Below are 21,682 nucleotides of genomic sequence, written 5' to 3' on the forward strand. Positions count from 1 at the left end.
TCGGGGGCGTGGCCAGGCGGGGGGCGTGGCCTCGCGGCCGCCCTCGGTCGCCTCCGCCCGGGCAGCGGCGGCGGGGGCAGTGCCGGGCTGGGCGGCCCGCAGCGGACAAGGGCCCGTCTGGGCCACGGGGCTCCGGTCCCCTGCCCAGCCGCGGGGGCGTGGCGCGGGTGCCTGCCCGCGGGGAGGGGGACTGACCGAAAGCCAAGCCAAGCGAGGTCTCAAACGGGGAATTAAAACGGAAAAAGCGAAGTGCAGCTGAGTGAGAGCGGAAGGGGGAAGCGAGGGCAGAGCCGCTGCGCAGCGCTGGGGTCCGGGCGGAAGCGAGGGGGCTCATCCCCCTGAAGTTAAACGGGGGCGCTGCCTCGGCCCTCGTCGGCAGGTGCCGGCAGCAGCGAGGGCTTGGCCGGGGTCCGTGCCAGCAGCAGCGGGGCTCGGAGGGGCTCATCCCCGTCAGGGAGCCCCTCGGGCACGGCGGGGTCTGGGCTGGGACCTGCAGCCCCCGGCCGCCTCTGGGCTGGTTCCTGTTCTCCGTGTGGGCGCTGGGGCTGGACGGGGCACTCGGCCAGCGACGCGGGTCTTCACACGGCGCGTTCTTGTCTTCCCCGGTAACGGGAAACGTGCGTGGGAGAAGGCCCGAGTACAGAGACCGGGAAAGCAATTACTTGGGTTTGCCCAGATAAAATAGGTCAGGGACATGGGTCAAAGTATTTACGTTACCATTCCTGCCCTCGGGACATGACCATGACTCACGGTGGTGGCCGGTGGTGAGGGGACGGCCGTTGCCACCCGCAGAGTGACGCTGTGCCTGGTGGGCGCGAGGTGGGGCTGGGGGCTGCGGCAGCGGGACAGTGGTGGTGACGGGGAGCGGAGGGGTGCGATCCTGCTTCTGTGCTGCTGTGCGTGCCGAAACTGGCTTCCTTTTCCCCTTCATCGATTAGTAGGCCAGTTTAATACTGGGTCCCTAATGAGGTTCAGCCAGGAAGAAATTACTTAAATTAGTTATATTACATGCTGTATTCTTGGGCGAGAGAAAAACAAGATACGCAGCTGCCACTGCTCTGTATGAAGAACCCTAAGGGCACCCTAAATGAAACCTTCTGGCTGACGGGAGGTGTGGGAGACATCAGGGAGCCCTTTCCAGGCAGCCGGCTGCGCCAGCGGAGGCTGCGGTTCCCTGGATGCAGGGAGTGAATTGCCAACCCACCGTTCCCCAGCCTCGCCTGCCCCAGCCACGCTGCCCTCACATCTGGCAGAGCCTCCCAGGAGGCAGTTTACTCCGCAATATTGGGAGAAAACTAACAGAACAAAACAAAACAAAAAAATCCTCTGGATCATTTTGTGCCACGCCGTGAGTCTTAAGTGACTCGTTCAAAGGGCGTGAGGAGCGGGAGAGCTGGTGCGGAGGGGCTGGGGGGAAGCACCACACACTTCCAAGTGGGCGCAAGGAGGGGCTGCTGCTCTGCTGCCCTGGAGGCTGCAGACTGATTCCCTCACGCGCAGCTTGCTTTGCCCTACGATATTATTTACATATGCATTTGTAAATGATGCTGCCTGGCCAGGTACCTTGCAGCAGACACAATATACGTTGTTCCGCTGGTTAACATTAAACTTGTCTTGGTCCTTTACTCCAGTGCCAGTGGGCACACACCATTGTCTTGCTAAACATTAACTGAGAAAGCAGCTTGAAAAACATTGCTTGGCTTCATTAAAATCTTAAAATGACACTTGATACTTAAATCTCCTCATTACCCAGTTTGCACATACTTCAAATATTAATGCAGTCCAGGCTTTATCTCTCTTATTACCCCTCCAACAGAAATTATATATTAATTTCTAGGTGCAGATATCTTCACTGTACCCTGGAAACGAGGCTGGGATGTAATGCCATAGAACAAATTGGGATTTAGCTCCTACAAAGAGAAGACCAGCCAGCTCCCCCTGGGACGAGAAGAGGCAGATCTCCTGCTGAGCAAGGACACATGGAGGGTACCTTCACCCAGTTTCCGTCAGGTGTGTTAGCACATCCCCAGAAGTTAGCTGAGGGGAGGCGGGAGCATCCTGGAGGTGTTACACATGTAAAACTAATGGGTTCACGTGAGCTCCCGCACAGGCTTCACTGCGCACTTGTGTGCAAGTGCGATGTGGCCAGTACTGAGTCGCAGCCGAGGGCAGGAAACTCCCGAGATACACTAATGCGAGCGTTTGAAAACATGTTCCGAAATGCCAGAGGACAGACTGGCTTCTGCACCTATGAAACCAGTCCCCTTTGCACTTTACCGGTGATTTTCTCCCTTGTTTTCTCCTGTTCCCTGATATGACCTACTAGCAGATATTGGAAGGGAGGTGTGAATCCTGTTTACTGGGAAACCTGTGCTGCCTGGAAACTCTGGTTTAGCAACATTTATCTCCCCCAGCCCCCCCCATGCCTGGCAAACTCAGTGGCTCTATAATCACAGCTTTTGTCTTTGCTGTTTACTTTTTTTCATTCTGATTGCCTGAAAGACACAAACCAGAGGGAAGGACTTGACCTTGAGAGGGTGAATGCAGAAGCTGGACCTACACAGCACATCAAGCTGCAGAGAAGAGGTGAACCGTAAGAACGGGAACAGCAGAGTGCAAGACCATTGCACAGAGGACTTCCTGTGGTTGCTTGCCCCCATTCTTGCCACCTCTCACACCTCTTTCCACACAATCATTTGGTTAAACCTGTTGCAAAAGCCTTGTGAAACACCCCACTGTCTTGCAAGACAGTTATGTGAGACTACAGGTTGCAGGCAGGGCAGGGCAGTTTTGCTGGCTATTGGTCTTGGCAGGGGTGTCTGTGGGGCAGAAGGGACCAGGGAGGAGAGGTGCTTGTCCTTTTCTCTGTGACAGTGCCAGCTGAAGAGATCCCGGTCCATCCCCACACTCTCACCAGCCTGCGTGTTCGTTCCTACCACATGCCAGTGCCTCTGCACAAAAATACCCTTTAGGACCTTGTGGGCAGATCCAGGATTGATATAACAGCTCAGAATGAAAATGCTGCCTGGGAGAATAAAGTCAGTGGATCTGCACGCTGTGTGCTGAAATCCCAAGGCCTGCTTGGGACAAAGGGCTTTCTTACCCATCACCTGTACTATCAGGAAATTTTTCTGACTTGCTTGATAAAAATTAGCAGTTTAAAAGTTCAGGTCCATAGTTTCTTTCAGGGTCACAGATGGCTTTAGAAGAAGGTATTTGTCTGCCCTGCCAGGAGCTGTGACTGGGTGTCTGATCTGAATCAAATGAGCACTGCTGGATGTGGGAGTGGATGGGGCTGGTACTCCTGATGGCAAACTGCGGTCCTGTGAGCAGAGAAGCAGCAGCAACCCAGGCTGCAAAACCCACATGTGAAGTGGGTCGCTGCCATGCTGGCTGGTCCAGCCTGAGTCACACTCTCCCGGCATGATGCTGTGGAACAGATACAACGTGCCTTCATATCTTGCCAGCCTCAACTGGGTGAATCTAAGCCCTCCACTCTAAAAACGGTCTCTGCAACAGAGAAGTGGTGGTTGTTCATCCCTCCTTCCCGAGGATGGATTCTGGTGTGCCTCCCGCTGACTTATGAAACCCTCCAACTGCTCCTTGTCTCAATTGCCCTGTCTGGCAGTGGAGTATTACTGGCAGCATCTCCCTCTCTCCCTTCCCCTCCTCAAAGGGCTGGGAAGCACCACATGCTAGAGCTGAAGGCTGTTACATTGCTCGCTGTGCCCTGACCCCATGCAAGACGGTCCTGAAGTTGATCTGCTCTCCTGCTCACACGTCCCAGGGCTCTGCGTCCTTTCCAAGCTGCTGTCTGGTGCTGGGTCTCTCTGAAGACACGGGTTTCTGCACTCCATCACACTCAGTGTCTTTTGATCTCTGCCTGCTTCATGCTTATCTCTCACTCCCACCCAATAAAGTAAGATTTATGGTGGAAAATAAGATAGGAAGGCTATTATATTTGGGTACGTGAAAATAAAACATCATCAAGGGCCAGGCTGATCACTAATGGAAAGAGAGCAGATCACCTGGCAAGGCCCTAGGCTCAAGGACACCCATATAAAGGTCCTACTGCAGGGGAAGCTAGAGCCATAGCTGCTCTTCTGCTATACGGGGGTAAGAGAGGCTTGGGATGTATTGGGAATGCTCCCTGCACTCCAGTGTGGCTGGTAAAAGCAGATCATTTTGCTGTGCTTCAGTTTTCCTATCTGCAAGGAAAGGCTCAGTGCAGGCCACCCTTGAAAGTGTGGATTTCAACTCACCTTCGTTTGTAAATGAGGTGAAGGAGCTCAAGGCTGGGTGCTGCTGAAAGGACAACGTCATTTGTACAGGAGAAAGCATGCAGCAGAGCCACAGGATTGAGTTCAAAAGGCAGATGTGATCACTTTGCTCTCCGGCTGGTGCATTCCCAAGGGCTGTCACTGAGGGGTTTGGGCAGACAAACCCTGGTTGCTCCCAAGGGGATGGTTTAGTCCATCAGAGTTGAGGGACCTGATGAGGAAATACCCGTTACCTCCTTGACTGAGTGCTCTGCAGCAGCTGAGGCAGGGCACCTTTCAGTTCTGCTGACTCCACTCCAGAGGCGTTTAAGCCGTGGGAAACCACGACAGCACCGCAATAAGCCACCAACAATACATCATTCCTGGGCTGGCCTGACTGCGATTCAGCAGAAGAGATCAATGGAGGCTTGGCAGAGCAGATGTGGCCTGTGGAAATCTTACCTTTGTTTAAGCCACAGGGCCCCTGTGTGGTTTTCTCCAGGAGCCCTGAGCAATGCCAGAGAGCCCTGCCGGCTGCATGAGACTGCAGGGAGACGTGGAGAGCAGCAGCGCTGCAAGCCTTGGATGCAAAGGAGTGGAGAAGGCATGGGAATAGTCTGAAAGTGACCTTTGTAGACCCAGAGCAGCTCCCAGCCAGGTAGCTAGTGGAATTCACTTGTGGACACAGGATTTGCAGACCTGTCATATTTGCAGTACCTGGTGCCCACGATGTTGATGCTCTGCAGAACATGCTAGCTGCTGAGAGGCCAGGCAGCAAATGCCATTATGCCTGTAGAGGGGAATTGTCCCTGAGAGGAGCTATTTCAAGAGGGGCCTCATGGATGAGATAACCCGTTCTTGCCGTAGTCCAGGCTTTCGTGGCAGGGCCATGTGTATCCAGCCCTCCAAAGGGCCAGGATTTTCATCTCCCGTCAGGATCCTGTTTTATTGCTCGGATGCTGGCCCCTGCACAGCTAAGGAGCTGCAGGCAGAGGCTTGGTGTTTGGAGGATGTTAGGGCAGACCAGCACTGCTCTTACTATAAACAGGATTTGCTTAGCTGAACTGGTGCAAAAGAGCTTCAAAGCAGCCATAAATCAGCCTCAGAGCAACCCCAGCTGGGTCTGGACCCTCAGGCAGACCCCTGCTGCCTCCTTGCACTGTGGGAGTGAGGAGTAGGGGCTGGACATGACCCACTCCCCGCTCCAAAGAGACCTACCTGCATGGCCAGGAGGCCGGGGCAGTGCTTGGGGTGGCCTGGAGAGGTCAACTGCTGCCACTGCAAAGAGTGTGGTGTGTGTGGAGGATGGCAAGTGCCCGTGTGGACGCAATGCTCCAAGCCCAGCCAAGTCTGGGGAGAGGAGGTGGTGCAGGATGAGACTGAGCACAGGAGACTTCAGCGTGGGTTTTACCAGGGTCCTGCATGATGGCTGGAAAGGGGGAAGAGATGGGATTTCACAGGGGGAATTATATCTTGATGGTTGCAGTTTTATGCTGTTAGTAGGCAAACCACTACTCCTCCGAGCAGCCCAGCTGCAGGTACCCTGTAGTATCCAGAGCCCTTGGCTCCTGGAAGGCAGACAGAAGAGCACTAGAGAGAAGGCAGTAACATTGGCGCTCTCATAGCAGTGCCTTGTGCTTCCTACGAAGTATTTTTCCCAAGAATGCGGAGTGCTTTGCAAGAACCTAAATAATTAAGCCTCAGAGCATTACCACGCAAGACAGAAATATCTCCCTCCCTCCTAAAATTCATCTGTTTGGGGTGGCCCACAGTGGTGTGACCCAATGAGCAGGGCAGGAAAGGAAAAATGGTCCTAAGCTCCCCAGCTCAACATGCTGGGGGGGGAGGGGTCAGGGTAAATACTGAGCTGGGGTTTCCCTGGGACACCCCAGTTCTGCAGGGACATTTGGTGGGATACTCAACCGTTACCAGGGTAGCAGGCTGTGGCTCAGCAGCAATCCTCTCCAGACCTCGATTTTGTTAGGTGTTTCTCTATTAGTAGCTGGAATGATCATGGGTTTTGGCCCTGCTCCTGGAAGAACTGGGCATGACACATACCTGGAGAACAGACCTCCTCTGTACAAGGACTCTAAACATTGCATGTGTGAGTTGCTTTGAGCCCTGTGACTGGTGTTGGAATCTGCCTGTGCCGGTAATCAAGGGGTTTTGACTCAAGCAATACCAAACTTCACAGGACACCCACGCGATCTGCCTACAGCTCTTTGGCCGGCACTGCCCCATGGCCAACTCCGACCCACAGGACCTGCTGAAATCGGACCCTTGCAGAATTGTACCCTGGCCGCTGGCAGGGCCCTTCCCTTGCACTTGTGAATCTCATTCACACACTGTTTATATCGCATGGGACAGCGTGTAGGCACCGCTCTTTATTAATAAAGGGCTATGCCAGCCCCTTTTCAGCCAGCTCCCCTATTGCTATGGGCTGACCTTACTTCCAGATGCCTCAGCAGCAATTTAGCAGCTTGAGGCCACAGGGAAAGCCCATGTCTGTCTTTGTGGGTGTTCTGGTTTGTTTCCGACATTGGCTTTCCACCTACCAGCAGTGGGACCCAGGTCATTTCAAGCCTTGTCTGTGCTGGAGAGACATGGCATGGCAACTTCTGCACTTGAACTCCACTTTTCTGGTGCGAACAGCATCACTGCTGTGCTGCCACACAGCTCAGCCCGGGCAAACCTCCTGCTGCTTAAGATGCTGGCACAGAAGGGCGATGGAGGGAGGGAGTTGAAGGCTGAAATCACTCTAGGAAGTACTGTGAGTAGCATCTGAGCCTGGGGAAAATCCCAGTTGTAGAAAAGGCTCCATCTGAATGACCTTCACTGCCAGTTGAACCTGTTTAGGTGTGGTGGAGCTGGCTTGGGCTCTGGGAGGCTGTGCCAGAGGGATCTGCTGCTCCCAGCAAACACTCCATTGAACCCAGCTGCATGGCCTGGGTGCCTGGCCTCTCCTCTCCAAAAGAGCAGGTTGGGAACGGACTTCTTTCCTCCACCTACTGTGGGAGTCCCCCTCCCTGCTCATGGCTACCCCTGGATGGGACCCCGTGGTTCCCAGGCCCGTTAGGGTGCCCAGTGCCCACTTCTGACACAAGACTGGGAGGTTTTCTGCAGAAAGTCCAGCTTGTGCAGCTCTGTTCCCTGTTCTTACACCTGCATTTCTCTCTGCTGGGACGCTTTATCCCTCACAGGGCCTGTCCTGTGTTGTGCAGCCTCTTGTCCCACCTAGATTAATGGGATGACTCTTGAGTCCTCGAACCTGTGCAGGGGGAGAGGGTCCATCAGCTGAAGCCAACAGTAGCAGCAAAGACCTCTGCTTTATGTCGAAGGACTGTTCCAGCAGCAAAGGGGGCTGGGGTGATGGTTTGTACCGAAGTCCTTCCAAGGTGCCTACTGTAGTTCGGTTAGTAGAGACAGGGCCAAAATTTTCCTCCTCTGGGGGCAGAAGGCTTTCCAGGTGTTGGGGTCGTGGTCACAGGCACCCATGGACTGGCACAGCCAGGCTGATGTCGCCCCAGGGTCCCCAAACCTGGCTAGAGTGCCGCTCACTACCTTGCTCAGCAAGCCAAGCCCTGCAGCTCATCAGAGTAGGTTTTGGAGCCCAAGGACTGTCCTTCCAGGGGGATTAATGCAGGTTTGTGTTTGGGGGGAGCTCTGGAGGCATCCCCCAGTGAGGTCCTGACATTAAAGCATCCTCACAAAGAAGGCAAACCATGGCTCCTCTGTTGTGGGACATGTGTAAGCCCTTGGCCCCATCCAGGGGCCTGTTTGTGATGTCCTGGAGCCCCAAATCCAAGCGCAGCTTTGGTTAAGCCTTTTGGTTGGGGTTTATTGGGCTCACCAGGCCTGCACTGCTATGGGGAAGCTTGGAGAGGGCTGCAGGGCTGGATAGGTCGGGTTTTAGTTGCTCTGTCTCTGCCCTGTTGGGTGAGCTAATGGCCACAGTGGTGCAGGTGTCCTAGCATGGATGAGGCTGAGCAACCTCTGCCGGAGGTGCTGGAGCCACTGGCATAGCTCAGCTCAGTGCACAGCCTTGTAGCTGCCACCGGTAGCATCCCTGTGTCGTACCGGGTTCCCCTCCCAGACACCCAGGACTTTACATCTGCTGCCCGAGTCCGGTGGCTCCACAGCCGGGCTGGCTCTGGCATTTGAACGTCCGAAGAAGGGATTTAGACCTGCAGTCCTCACAGCATCACGCAGCCCCAGGACTCCTCCTGCCCCTGGCTGCCGGAGAAACCCTTTGCCACAGCCGGGACAGGTGAGGGGACAGGCTCGTTCCGCAGCGCAACGCACGGGCACCCTCTAATGACACAGTTGTGTATGTTCAGTGGATGCCTGGGTCGCTCGCCACAGTCCGTTCTGCCGTGCTGGCACTGACTGGTGCACTGCTCGCAGGGGTTTTGGAGGCTTCAGTGGGGCAGGGCCACAAGCTGGGTTCCCCCATCTTCCGCCCTGCTCTGCTCCGAATCCTCAGCCTCAGCTCCCTGCGCTGCAATTTCCCAGGGCGTAAACAGGGACCGTGCGAGAAGCAAGAAGGGTTTGTGTTTGTGCATTGCTTCTGCCAGCTGCGGTGCCAGCGCGGACTCTGTTGCCATCCCTCTCAGCCCCCGGAGCAAAGCCAGCTGTGGTTGCCTCTGCACTGCTGGAACGGGAGAGCCTGCTGCCAGGTCGTGTAACCCCAGCTTTTGGCCACGCTGCCTAGGCTAGCTCAGGAAGCCCCTTTGCTCCGACTCGTCCTGCCCCAGAGACACCAGGAGAGTTTGCCAGCTTGGTCCCCGCAGGCTCCAATTGCTCCTTCCCAGCCCACTTTGGGACAAAGCCAGGGAGCGTGTGGCTGAAATGGGATTGCTCAACTTCATCCCAAACGATGCTGAACCTAATGAGAAGCTGAGCTGCAGAACAGCCACAGCATTTGTCTGCTTGGTAACATGGTGCTTTGGCCAACAGTCTGGGAGGCCAGCGTGGGCTTCGGAGACACACAGCAGGGCACTGTGTCCTGCGTGGCAGATCGGGGGGAGGCTGGGCTCCTCTGCCAGCTGCCCCAGCCCCGCTAAGCCCCTACAGCATGGCTCTGAAAGCCCGGTGGAGTTAAAGTCACTGTAGCAGAGTTTTGCCTTGCTCAGCGAGGTTGGTTCAGCCATGCTCAGCAAGGTGCCAAGACCCGATGGCAGAGCCTGCCACAATGGCAGGCATCAGCCCTCTTGGCATGGGGTGGACAAATATGATCAGCTCTTCCCTGGATGTTGTGTTAAGTTGACAAAAGGCTTTGGTGCCCTGGATTTGAGTTTGGACACCTGGACTAGCAGGGCATGTCCCAGTGCTGTCCTGCCATGGACAAAGGCAGCATCTTTCTACCTCTCTCCACCAGCAGAGAGGGAGAGGAGCTGGGGAATGGTCCTGGCAAAACCAGGATTGTGCATCCTTGTACAAACAGGCCAACAAGACTCTTGAACAGTAAATCAACAGCATGAGCAGAGCCAGGGCCAAGTGCTCCAAGGGATGCCTTTGCCTCCTGTGGCTGAGACACAGGCAGCAGAGTGCAGGGGAGCGAGCTCAGGTCCACGTCCCAGCACACCCCTCCAACAGCTCCTGCGGGAGCTGCCCAGCACTGTCGTCCTTCCAGGAAATGTCCCCAGAAACCTCTCCCTCCCCCTGCAAGGGTGGGTGGCTGTGGTTGGGGAAGCCTTTGGGGACTCTATACAAAACAGGAGGATAGGGATAGGATGGGATGGGAATGTGGATGAGATAGGAATGGGTATGAGTATGGGTATGGGTGTGGGTATGGGGTGAGAGTAGGGATAGAGATAGGGATAAGGATGTGAAAGGAGTGGGGTGGGATGTGAATGGGGTGGGGATGACATGTGGATGGGATGGTGATGGGGATTGGGTGGGGTTTAGATGGGGTGGGGAAGGGGATGCAATAAAGATGGGCAATGGGATAAAGATGGGGAGGAAAGGGGAAGGGAGAGGGATAGAGATGGGGAGGGGAAGGAATAGGATAGGAGGGGAAGGAATGGGGCTGAGATAGAGATGGGGAGAGGAAGGGGATGGGAAAGGGGATGGGAAAGAGTCAGCTCTTGTTCAGAGAAGCACATGTTTAGATGGCAGCTCGCACTAGCTCAGCCACATTGGACACAAGCAGCCTTGGAAAGCACTGAATGCCTTTCTCTTCTGTTGTTATCCCAAGGGGCTGTGCTGCTCAGCCAGCCAACTGTACAGCAGGTTTTTATTTTACATTTATTTTCCTAATGGCTTGGGTGGCCTGAAAACTTGAGCAGTGAATTGTGACTGCTCAAGATTGGGTAAAAATCCACACAATGGATGTGCACTGCAGTGTGGCACCAGGGATGAGTCACTGAAATTGCAATTAGGAAGGAAAATAACAGTGGGTTTACAAGCTTCTTTCCAGGAGCATTGTATTTCTCCTGAATTACAATGATGTTTTAGACTGGTTTATGAGACATTGCCCCATGTCAAAAAATACATAGAAATGCAAGAAGTGGTAGCTGATATAAAACAGTTTAAAAATTAAGGCAGGAAGAAAAAACAGCATCGATTTTTACAGTGACAGCATAGGTGCTCTGGGAGGGACATGTGGGGGTGAGCAGAGGAAACCATAGCAAAACCCAGGGATGTGGAACAGTGGAGTTGTGCCCTGACATGGAGTCCAAGGTGATGCGGGTAACCTGGGCAGAAAGGGCACACAGGGAAGGAGTCCCCGGAAGTGATGGGAGTCCCACGAATGTCCTCTCCTCAGCTATCCAACTCTCAGCACCTTGCTGGGGAGAACCTCTGCAGAGCGCAGCAACCAAGGAAGATGTATCACCCATGGATCGCAGCGCGGCAGGGAGTCTTGGAAAGCAAAGGTCAATCTTTTGATTGTCTTCCAGTAGCTTTATTTTATCTTTCTAGAAAGGCATGTACTGCTTTGCAATGAGCAGGGTGTCAAGCACTGAGCAAAGAAGCTCCGTTGCAAATGGGCACATATATAATCTTTATGGCCTTGCACTAGCATCAGGTTTCAGCAAGCGCTGGCGACGAGGCTGAATGCACCCCTCCAGTCCACCTGGTGCCAGAGAGACTTCTGACCCCTGCAGTTGCTGTCACCTCTTTAGCAAGCTGCCCCAGCGCTGGGAGGAAATGCCAGCACTTCCCAGGGGGCTCGGCAGGGCTCGGACACGGGGAGTCCGTGTGCATTCATGGGGCTTGGCTTCACTCAGAGATTGAACATTAGGAGAAATTTCTTTACTGAAAGAGTGGTCAGGCCTTGGAACAGGCTGCCCAGGGAAGTGGTTGAGTCACCATCCCTGGAGGTATTTAAAAGACGTGTAGATGAGGCCCTTAGGGACATGGTGTAGTGGGCATGGTGTGTTGGGTTGACGGTTGGACACGATGATCTTAGAGGTCTTTTCCACCCTGTATGATTCTATGATTCTATGATGATCGGCAACTGCACAAGAAGCTCTGCGAACCCCGGGGCCCTGGGGATTCAAATCGCCACCTCCACCCCAGCAAAGAGACACAGCTGTGCCACCCACACTAGGACCAGGGCAGAGGAAAGCTGCTCCTCACCCGTCCCCAGGCAGGCAGCAGGCGTCAGCCAGCTCTTGCCTGTGGGCTCTGAACAATCCTCAAGTTCATCTTCTCGGATTTACATGCTTTTAATTATTTTAGTTAAACACAGAGATGTTCCAAGGTGGAGACCAGACAGCTGCTGCTGCCATCGGGAAGCAGAGCCCTGCCTGCTTGCTGTGGTCACTCTCCTGCACTGCCTCCATCCCCAAGCGACAGGACACAATACTAGGAGGGAGCCGTCAGCACAAGTGCCATTTTCCTGTGCCCTGATGCTCCTGGGCAGCCATCAGGCAAGCCATCCGGTCCAGCCTCCGAGGACAGACTTCCCAGCTCACACTGTGCCCGGGAAATCCTGGCAGGAGGCTTCTGGGGTGCTGGCATTTCTTCCCTCTAGTTTTGCCTCCTTTTCTGGGGACTCCCTGCTCCTGGAGCAGCATGTCTAGCAGCCACTATGCCCATGCCACTGATGGCAACCAAAGCAGCATGTCCATGGGTCGTGCTTCGTGCCAGTGACACCATGGGATGGGAAGTCTGCCAGCTACTGTCTGTTTTCAGTCCAAGACCTCATAGTCCTTTCTGTCTCAGGACTCCCAGATGTGCTAGACCTGAGCCCTTGTTGGAGCATGGTTTGTATCTCCAGCATTAAGACCGTAGAAAGAAGCGGATGCCAGTTAGTCCCCTCTGTCACTGGAGACACCAGAAGTGTGTGGTGGCATCCAGCAGCAGCTTTAACCCCAGCGGGAAAGTCCCTCAGTACTAGTTAATACGCAGTGTGGCTATTCCCAAATGCTTTGTTCCATCCCTTGGGAAGGTCACGTCTCCAGAGAGGCCAGGGAACTCCCCGGCTTCTGGGTGATGGTGACAGTCCCCTGCCTCTTCATGCTGGGTGCTGCCTGGTCAGACTGTCCCCAGCCTGTTCCTTGTCTGACTACAGTTGTGCCCCGCACGGGCAGCCGCAGGTGCTCTGCAGCTCCAGTAGCGCAGGGGACCTGTAGCTCTGGACAGTGATGGGAACAACCACATCAACGAATCTGAGGAGACTGGGCCTGGCTCGTGGCTGCCCCTGCCGCATCTGCTCGTGGGTGAGCGTGGCGTGGGAGCTTGGGAGTGCCCCTGAGCATGGATGTTTGAGCCTTGTAAACGACCTGTTGAAGGAGGTTGCTGAGCTTTGGTGCTTGCAGGAATTGCAGAGTTGAAGATCAGTTATTTACATACCTGACACCCATTATGCAGGGTTTACACCCTATAAAACAGCAGCACGGCATGAGTCCTGATCTCCAGTGAAGTGCCTGTCTCAGAGTGGCAAAACCGCAGGGCAAGCTGTGAATTGGGATGTCTGTGCAGCACTTCACCCCGATGTGAAACTTTTGGCTAATCAGGCTGATCTCAGTCTGCCTAATTACACCTTATCCTTGTCCTGACATCCCAGCAATGTGCTCCACAAGAGCACTTCGTAGCTTTGACTACCAACTTGCTGCTTGTAGGAGCACACCCCGGTTTGTAAGGGGCTCAGTGGTGTCCACTTTTGAACACCTCCTTCCGAAGATAGCCAGAGCCAAGCTGGGGAGCAGCAGGCATGGCTGCAGGACATGTCGGAGTGAGAAGCAGAGTGAAGGTGCTCGGTCTTTTCAGATTAGTTGACACAAGGGAAGACTCAGTCCTGGTCAATATGGGGTGAGATATCTAAAAACAGCTGCTTTTTGGCTCCAGGAGGAGAAAATATGGAGGGTCCGCAGCTGGCTAGACTGGTTTGGGCTAAAAATACCCTGTCTGGCTACTGAGGACTGGTGGAGGGTGATATTGGAGTCTCAGATGCCTCATCCTGAAGGTCAGGATAGGGTGAGTCAGGGACCATAGACTTCAGGACCCTGAGGGGAGCGAGGAGAGTGAAAAGCAAGCTCACAACTCTGGACTTCAGGAGAGCAGAGTTTGGCCTCTTCATAGATCTGCTTGGAAGCGTCCCATGGGATAAGGCCCTGGAGGGAAGACGGGCACAGGAAAGCTGGTGGATATTGAAGGATCACCTCCTCCAAGCTCAAGAGTGGTCCATCCCGACAAGCAGGAAATCAGGCAAAAATGCCAGGAGGCCTGCATGGATGAACAAGGAGAACCTGGCCAAACTCAAACACAAAAAGGACGCATACAGAGGGTGGAAACAAGGATGGGTAACCTGGGAGGAATACAGAGACACTGCCCAAGCACAGGAGGAGGATAGGCAAGCTAAAGCCCAACTGGAATTGAATCTGGTAAGGGATGTCAAAGGTGGCAAGAAGGGCTTCTGTAAGTACATATGTGATGAAAGGAAGACTAGGGAAAATACAGGCCCACTGCTGAAGGAGACGGCGGACCTGGTTACGCAGGACATGGGAAAGGCTGAGGTACTGAATGCCTTCTTTGCCTCAGCCTTTACTAGCACAACCAGCCTTCAGGAGTCCCAGGGGCCAGAGACCAGGGGGAGAGCCTGGAGCAAGGCAGACGTACCCTTGGTGGAAGAGGATCAGTCAGATCAGGGGATAAATTGGACATACATAAGTCCATGGGCCCTGATGGGATACACTCATGAGTGCTGAGGAAGCTGGCAAATGTCATTGCAAGGCCACTCTTGAAAATCTTTGATCCATCATGGCAACTGGGAGAACTACCCAAAGCCTGCAGGAAAGCAAATGTCACTCCTATCTTTAAGAAGGGCAAGAAGGAGGAGCCAGGGAACTACAGGCTGGTCAGCCTCACCTCCATCTCTGGAATGGGAGCAGCTAATCCTGCAAACCATTTCCAGTCACATGAAGAACAAGAAAATCATCAGGAGTAGTCAGCATGACTTCACCATGTGGAAGGCCACAGCTGGAATACTATGTCCAGTGCTGGGCTTCCCAGCACAAAGAGAGACATGGACATAGGGGAGAGAGTCCACTGAAGAGCTGCAAAGATGGTGAAGGGACTGGAGCATCTCTCAGGAGGAACGGCTGAGAGAGCTGGGGCTGTTCAGCCTGGAGAAGAGAAGGCTCAGGGGGATCTCATCAATGTATATAAATACCTGAAGGGAGGGTAGAAAGAGGATGAAGCCAGGCTCTTTTCAGTGGCGTCCAGTGACAGGACAAGAGATGATGGGCACAAACCGAAGCACAGGAGGTTCCCTCTGAACACCAGGAAACACTTTTTTGCTGTGAAGGTGACCAAGCACTGGCATAGGTTGCCCAGGGAGGTTGTGGAGTCTCCATCCTCTGTCTGGACAAAGTCATGGGCAATGGCCCTGGTTGAGCAGGGTGTTGGACCAGATGATCTACAGGGGTCCCTGCCAACCACAACCAGTCTGCAGCTGCGTGATTCCATGACTTGGCACATAAATGTCAGGGGCAAGTAGGACAAAATAGGCTGGTGGAGCAGATGCTGCCGGACGTCCATCCAAAGGTTGCGGACAGACAACCTGCAGAGGTTCCCTGCTAACCTGTGCTGACTGCGCTGGAGGCAGGACAGTTGCAGAGCTGCTCACTTTGCTGTTTTTTGTGCTGAGCCAGGACATGGATGTGCGTTTCTTATGTCGGACTACGAGCATTCACCATATGGGCACCAAGGTGTATGGTGTGACCTGTCTCCATCGCCTGGCTGACACTTGGACGGTGAACACCCGGGCTGAGCTCACCCAGGGAAGAGCAAGTTAAGTGCATGACAGTTTGCAGGATAAGCTGATTTATTGTACGGGCCAGGAGAAATGATAAGTACTTAAATATCTGCTTTAGTCTATATTTAAACAGCTACACAGCTACTTTGAATTTTCAAAACCGCTGTGTGCTGAGCTGCTCCCCTGAGATACAGACTGTTTGTTGAGCTGGCTGAAATACAAATTAAAGAGGTCAGCTTCGGGCAACTTTATTTCACAGTCCTGGGGCTGGTATTTAACACACACACACATTTCATGTGAGCATCTCATCTGAGTGCCAGCAACAGCACACACAGAAATGAAGCATTGTCAGCCTTGCCCCTAATTTACAAGGCTTTCAGCTGGCCAAGTCCTTCCTGCAGAATGAAAGCTCCTGGCAAAGCGGAGTTTTAACCAGACGTGAAGGGTCACTCCTCCTTTTGCTGTCAAACCAACCCATAGTAATGTGCAACCCATAGGTGACAGCTCTGCACCTTCCTGAGCAGTGTCTCGGGTGGCCCCCCGCCCCGAGGGGGCTGCACTGGGGGGTGGTAAGACCATTTCTCCATAGGGGTTGATGTGAGAGAGGAGGGACGCATACAAGGGATTGGATCACGCAGTTTAAACTCATGGTGCAGGGTTTGGACCATGCGGTTTAAAGACACGGGTGCAGCCCACGCGTGGTGGCGAGTGGAGAGGCTGGTGGGTCGCTGTGCGGTGATTGCAGCCCCCCTGTGCCCCTCTGCCGCGGAGCAGGAGGGAGCCCCTGGGATGCTGCATCCCACCGGCACGCCTCCGACGTCTGCCTGGGGTCCGCGGGATCCCAGACTGGGGGGATATTCCCCCTTAGACTCACTTTTACTCTGCAGTTCCCCATTTCTGCTCTTCTCATGGAGCAGAGCAGAAAGAGCCAGCGTAAGCGTGTCCCTTACCGGGGAGCTGGGTGGCACAACCTCGTGGTTAAAAATGCCTGTTTCATGTTTAAGTAAATGGTCAGGCTGGATTTCGATCCCATTGTGGGCATAGGACACGTTTTCTCTTACATCCTCTTCTCCCCCACAGTGGTCAAAGCTATTGTGCAGGCATCGCTAATGCTTTTTTCTAAAGAAAAATTAATGGCTCGGTAAGATATTTTATAGAAATTAAATAGAGCAGTGAGTTGCAAAAGGAGTTTCAGGAAAAGCAGTGTTATAAAACCTGGTTTCCTGCAGTGTCTCTGAGGGCTTGTACCGCGGTTGAGCCTTCACTGCAGTCTTTCCATACTGGAGGAGCAAGTTTAGGTTTCGTTCCCCTGCCTGGCCACCACTTTTCATGCAGCATAGGGGAACTTAATTACCCTGCTATCTCTCACACATCCTAATTTTCACTAAAATTGGCTGAAGTACTAATGTTAGTGGGGAAAGAAGGGGGCTGTGAGAGTACCCACCCTGAGCGTCCTCAGCTGAGGGGGCTCTGCTGTCGGACGGTGCCGTGGCGGATGAGCGAACACGTGGACAGCAAACTAGGCCAAGCGCGCAGCTCCTGGGGCTGTCCTGGCCCGCAGCAGGGATGAAATCAGGGACACGCTGATGATTTTGCTGCAGAACCTGGCAGTGAAGCGGGACATGAAGCGCCTGTGAGTGCATGGGGGCTAGCAGAGCAGGAATTGGCCTGGCATCGGTGCAGATACCCCAGCGAAGATCCCAGGGGGATGTTGAGCAGAAAGGAGAGGGGGAAATCCCGGCAATGACATAGGGAATTACCACCAGAGGGCACTTAAATATTGCTCTTGCTGAACAAATGGTGTTTCCTAGCAAGAGGCCAGCTCTGGATTGCCTGACAATGCACATCCAAGCCTGACTCATTGCTGGCACAGAGAGCAAAGGGAAGCACTCAAAAGGCATTTGAGAAATCATGCGTGAATGGGAATTTACTAGCAAGATGCAGAGGATTGAACTTTTCTTCCAGACTTTTTCCGAGAGGTCTGCCAGTGGATCTCCACCCTGCCTAGTCCGGCGAGGTGCGCAGCGCATCAGTAGACTTTGACCTGTGCGGTACCCACGGGGCTTGGCACAGCAGGAAGGAGATTTTTTTACACCTCCACCCTGCTCGCTATGGGTATGTCCTGCCTGCTACTCATCAGGAGTGCTGAGGCGACAAGAGTCACAGCCCTGGCAGGATCCTGGCTCCGCACCTGCTGTGATGCTCACCCAGGTGCATCTGTGTCCTGCTTTTTATTCAAGAGCCAGGCAGGGATAGAAATATTATTTGTCTTCTAGGAGAAATTGCAGGGAATGTGTAAGGAAGGAATCGGGTAGGATTTCAAACCCAATTGAAAGCTCCTCAATACCCATGAGGATCTGGGTGCCAAAGTCTGCAGATGTGAGGACAGCCACGTACTGCAGGTGGAGAATCACGTTACAAGGATGAAAGAGAAAAACTTGCATCCTCGTTTTGAGAGCGAGCCAGAGCACCCTGTTGATCACCCACATTTGTCTCAGGGAGGCACCCTGGGGCTCAGCAGTGGGATGTGATGATTGGCTGGGGTCAGTGCAGCTGCAGGTCTTGGTGCCATGCCTGGAGATCTGCTCTGAGCACAAAGAGCTTCATGAGGATCCTGGGGCCAAAGCAGCAAAAGCTGAAAGTGCTACAGGTGTTAAGTGGTGGAGAACTGAAGGGAGTCTGGTCTCTAGAGAGAAAAAGACGACTGCAGACGACAGAAAGCAGATGCTGTGTTGGAAATGCTATTATTTGACTTCTTCAAATAACTGGAGAAAATGGATTTAATCCCACTGGGAGAAGAGGGGCCCCAAGGCCTCAGAGGATCACCCATGTGCACTGAGAATCTCACCCGGTGGACCCAGGATTCTGGAAGGACAGGAGCAAGGCTTGCTTTGTGATGTGGCATCTCCCAGCATCTCCTGGGATCATCTCCCCAGTGATTCTCCTGCTTTTGGAGTAGCCAGAAGCCTGGGGAGGTCCAGTGGCCCATCCTAGGCTTTGCAGCAGGATTTCCCGTGATGTGTAATGTGAACCCTTCTTCCTTTGGGAATTGCTTCCAAGGGACGTGGGACAGCAGCTTGTGAGGAGCCACACATGTGCAGCAGCACATAGGCACTTCTGCCGGGATGGGATATGGGAAGAGTGGGTGACGGCGTGGGGAGGCTGTGTGGGGTCCCCATCTGTGGGGTTCTCCCACCACGACCTGCCAAGCAAATGCCCTCCTCACTCCAGCTGGAGCTATTGGCTTTGCCAGGACTAGGTTTCTTCATGCTCTTAGGTTTGGCTGATTACTTGCAATTAGCACTAATTAGTGTCTCTTTCGACAGTGCCTTGTCTCTACTTTCCTGTGTCTTGTCCTTGACGCATCACGCTGGGTGCTGGGCCCCATTTTGTCCTGGGGCACCTCCACCGGTCTCGGCAGCAAAGCCAGAGGGTTATTTTGGGGCTGCAACCTGTGTCCTGGAGGGCCTGCCCGTAGGGGTTTCAAGTTGGGGGGGTCTGTTGCATCTCAGCTTTCCTGGAGGCTCCCTAATTTCTTTTGCCCTGCAAAGCCGTGGTGCTGGGTGTGCTGTCCCACTGCCCAGGTAGTTTTGGCTTTTCCCCAGGACTGGGTACCAACAGCAATGTTACAGGGTCTCCTTGACCGCTGCTGGCAGAACGGGACCGTGGGGGCCACTGCTGGGCAGCCCTGCCCTTTCCCAGCCCCCTTGAGCCGTCCTGAGCCTGTCATGGGGCTGGAGCGGCAAGGGCAGGCTGGTGGGAACAGGATGGCTGGCACTGCCTGCCCCTGCTCCTGGCTCCACAGAAAAGCCCCGTGCAGGTCCTCAGGAAGTTAAATCCTGCTGGGAATTGGTGCAAGAGTGGTCTCAGCAGAGGGTCACGTTCACTGAAGCAGTCTTACCCTCTGGAAGAGCGTGAGCTGGGGTGGCAGTGAGAGGAACAGGATGGTCTTAGGAGGGACCCCCTGCTTCCCTGTGAGCAAGCCCAGGAGAAACGGAGAGGAAACCCCAACAGGGAAGGATGTGAAAAACCAACATGCAAATAGTATATATTTGAGCATAGGTTCTTGGAGAAGGGGAATGTAGGAAACCCTCAAATGATGACTTGAGCAACTCAACAGGGAAAGCTGATTCGTAAAGTGATGTGCCATTAGAAACCTCCACCCCTCATCGCAGCCACTCCCTCCCTCTTGGCTTGATGTGTTATCTTCCCAGCCTACCCCAGCTCTGGATATCTGCCATTTGGATGGCGCTTGAGCAGCGGAGGACAGGACAGGTCTATCCAGCCCCACTGGGATATTGCACTGTCTGCAGGAATCTACCTTCAAGAGGGAAGGTGGTGCCTCTCCTGCCGTGGGAAGTCACGGCCTCGGCACCACGAGCAGTTGGCCACCCCGGCCCCCGCCCGCACACGAGCGTGCAGACACTGCGTGCAAACCTGGGTGAGCCGTGAGCGTGGCCGTGGTGCCACGCGATGGGCGGGCTGGAGGGGGCAGCCACATCAGTGGTCAAACCGCTACAGAAAAGTCTAACAGAACCGCAGCTCTTGGTGCATCACGGTTTTACTAAATTTTCCCCAAAGTTCCTGTGTAAGACTGCCAGGAGAAAGAGGGGCTGAACCCAAGATTTTTGTGCGACCACTGAAGAATTGTCTACTAAACCCACAGTATTTTATAGTTGATTAATCTAAAAGGCTGCGTACGAAAGTATTATCACCTCCTTCTCCCCAGTCTTGGAACCCAGTTGTTAATTGTTATATTTACAACATAAATCTTGTAAATGGATTTGTACTTTTCTCTGGGAATTATTTAAATAGATGAGTATTTTATTTAATCTCACAACCATTAAATGTGTTAGGGCTAGGTGGAAGATCTGGGCAGAAATAAAGTGCATCACATTTGGGACGGGGCCATTGTGGTGGGGGAGTGAGGGTTGAAGCGATTGCTCCATTTGTGATCTTCAAGCACTGGTGAAAAACCTCCGTGCCGGCCAAAAGCTGTTGGGAAGCAAAAGGGAGGCCCTGATCCTGCTGGGAGGTGTTGGGGAGCCAGGCACAGGGATGTTGTGGTAATGAAGTTTCATTTGGATGTTGTTGGGTTTAGAGACAACTTTGCACACATGCATTGGCGTTGTATGTCCGGTTGGAAGAAGAAGAGCTCAGGACTGCCCAGGAACTGCCGAAATCCCCAATCCTTTGTGCTTGGGCCGGATTAGAACCCTGAAAAGCTTTGATATGTATTTTTTCAATACTCACAATAGTGTGCTTTGGTGCCTAGTAAATAGCTGTTTAACAGCAGAACACAGAGTGGTCAGCTTCACTCATCCTTTAGAGATGCTGAAATTGGAGAAAAAGATTTAAAAGGCAGAAAGAAGAAAGGGATTAAAGAAAAGATGAAAGGAGGCAGAGTCAGACCGGACACAAGCACCTCAGGGGAGAGCCAAATCCAGCTGCTCACGATCAGGATTGTGATGCTGGAGTGGATCACAGGGACCACTGGGAGTGGAGGTGAGGGCAGGGAAGCCTGCAGGTTGTCGGGGCTGGAAGAGCAGGACGCCTCGAACCTCGCGGGGCATCTCTTTCCCATCTCCGATGTTTCGGACCACCAAACCCCCAGGTCGCCTCCATTTCCTCCAACCCAGGCTGAGCACCTTGCAGGTCTCCTTTCTTTTCCTCTCCAAATTCGCCTTGGGCACCCTTAGAGGCCGAGGTTAGAAATGCTGGTTTTGCACATGGCTTGCTCAGGGTTAGCTACTAAAGTGAGCGGAAAAAACAGCTTTTTACCTCCTTTCAAAGCTATTTAAGCCAAATGTTCCTGTGTGGACATTAGGTGAAAATCACCACATTGTTTTGAGCAGGAAATCAGCTTTCCTAGAGTAGAAAGAGAAGAATTTTGTAGCCAAGCTTCTTGCTTAGATGCTGGGCCATGGCAGGAGGACTGCACTCTGTGCCCTGGGAAAACGGTCTTCTTCCCGCCTGGTGGAGGGACGGTCCCCTTGGACCTGGGACAGCCCTGTAGACCTCTCAGGCTATGGCAAAGGAAAGGTGCTGAGCAAAGGTTTGGCTGAGCCGTGGCTGGCGAAATACGGGTGTGAGGAGGCGGCAGGGCAGCACGCCCACAGCAGAGCCTGCTGCAGTCGGCCAACACCAGTGGGTGCCCCTTCCTGGCACGGCAGCTCCCAGAGCACACCAAATGCTGACGGAGCCCTCTCTCTGCTGACGG

General features: G+C 53.7%; 1 long non-coding RNA gene across 1 annotated transcript; it reads left to right on the forward strand.

Annotated features, from left to right (window-relative positions):
• Positions 1-545: 545 nt before the first annotated feature.
• On the forward strand, positions 546-2,810 carry LOC142088481 (uncharacterized). The gene is made up of 3 exons (XR_012675857.1): positions 546-685; positions 1,838-2,010; positions 2,503-2,810. It is a non-coding gene; the product is annotated as an uncharacterized LOC142088481 (long non-coding RNA).
• Positions 2,811-21,682: the final 18,872 nt, after the last annotated feature.

Source organism: Calonectris borealis, chromosome 15 (assembly GCF_964195595.1).
Source record: "Calonectris borealis chromosome 15, bCalBor7.hap1.2, whole genome shotgun sequence".
Taxonomy (NCBI): Eukaryota; Metazoa; Chordata; class Aves; order Procellariiformes; family Procellariidae; genus Calonectris; species Calonectris borealis.